Source organism: Nanorana parkeri, unplaced genomic scaffold, assembly GCF_000935625.1.
Source record: "Nanorana parkeri isolate BGI_ZX_2015 unplaced genomic scaffold, ASM93562v1 scaffold841, whole genome shotgun sequence".
In the NCBI taxonomy this organism is placed as follows: Eukaryota; Metazoa; Chordata; class Amphibia; order Anura; family Dicroglossidae; genus Nanorana; species Nanorana parkeri.
The window spans coordinates 611,497-612,732 of NW_017307109.1; the positions used below are offsets into that span (position 1 = coordinate 611,497).

The 1,236-nt window shown below is 45.8% G+C and overlaps 1 protein-coding gene across 1 annotated transcript in view; it reads left to right on the forward strand.

The window, feature by feature from the left end:
* The first annotated feature begins 419 nt into the window (after positions 1 to 419).
* The window catches only part of CCDC160 (coiled-coil domain containing 160), an 8,554-nt gene continuing 7,737 nt past the window's right edge, over positions 420 to 1,236 (forward strand). Inside the window, exon 1 of the mRNA XM_018565400.1 lies at positions 420 to 446. The gene's annotated coding sequence lies outside the window, so the exon portion shown is untranslated. The remainder of the gene's footprint in view (positions 447 to 1,236) is intronic.

Sequence of the window (1,236 nt, forward strand, 5' to 3'; positions counted from 1 at the left end):
TTCCTATAGTAGTATTCTGTTATTCAGCTTTAAGAAACATAGCACACTGACTGCAGAACAATTAGCTGCAGTCAGGACTAGGTGTAAAGGCTCCATGCAAATAAATCACTCCTGGCCTGTGCTCTGCTCAGTCACCACTAGAGGTCCCACTTGCAGTTTCTCCGGGTCAGAATGTAGAATCTCATCAATCAATGAGCTCTGCGACCATGTGATTCCAGTCACATGATGTTTTCATGTAACGCAGTTTACTAGCTTCAGCCATCCGCTTCTCTTCTCTCAAAGCCGATTGGCTGGCGGAGATCAGCTACGGGGAAGCCTTGGCAGTGTGTTTACGTTGCTAGGATGTGCTGCCCACACCCACTTCCTGAGCAAAGATGCCCAAAGCGCATGCGCAGCGTTCAATTTTTGGCTCCTGAGTCGTGCAGCAGAGTGGATGGAAAGATTGGGTATGTAAGAAACTTTCCCATTATCACGAGTTTATTTATTGAAAGAAATATAAGTGCTTATCAAATGTTACATTTAGTCTTTGGGTATTAAAGGGGTTCAAGGATGTGTGCTTTCTTTAAAGTGCATGGGAGCCTGAGCCATGAATTTGTCATGTTGGCTCCCTTGTGCTTACAGAAATCTAATATGTCATTTAAAAAAAATGTCTTCTCTTTCATATGTGCAAATAAATACGTGTGACAGTGCTGACAAGCTGCGAATGCCCTGGTAGCGTTGTCACTAGTAATGTGAACCGAGTTCACCCAAGCCCGTGCAAACTGCCAATGACGCAACCCCTTCCTGGCCCAATCAGTTGCGGCTGCGGCATTCTTGCCCCTTTATGGTGTGTAGCTGCTGGATGGGGATTGCCCTGGCTGCAAGTAATTGGGCGGGGGGTTGCTACTGACAGTTGTGACTGGCTGGGTTTACACTGAGACCCCATTCACACTGCACTACATCAAAAAAAGCATTTTCAGCGCTGTTTGAGCTGAGCGACATTGAGCTTCAGTGCAGTGCACATTTTGTCGTGCTACGTAGCGCCTCTTTTGGCAGTCTATCAAAGCCTATTGGGGCCAAATCGCACAAAATCCACTGGAAAAATAGGTCCTGCTCGAGCGACAAGTTTGAGCTACTGGCTACAGGCAACATTGAGCTGTGAGATGCGAACAGCTCCATTGAAATGCATTGGAAGGGTTACATTGAGCGATTTTTTTTTTTTTTTTTTTTTTTTTTTTTTTTTTTGGGGGGGGGGGG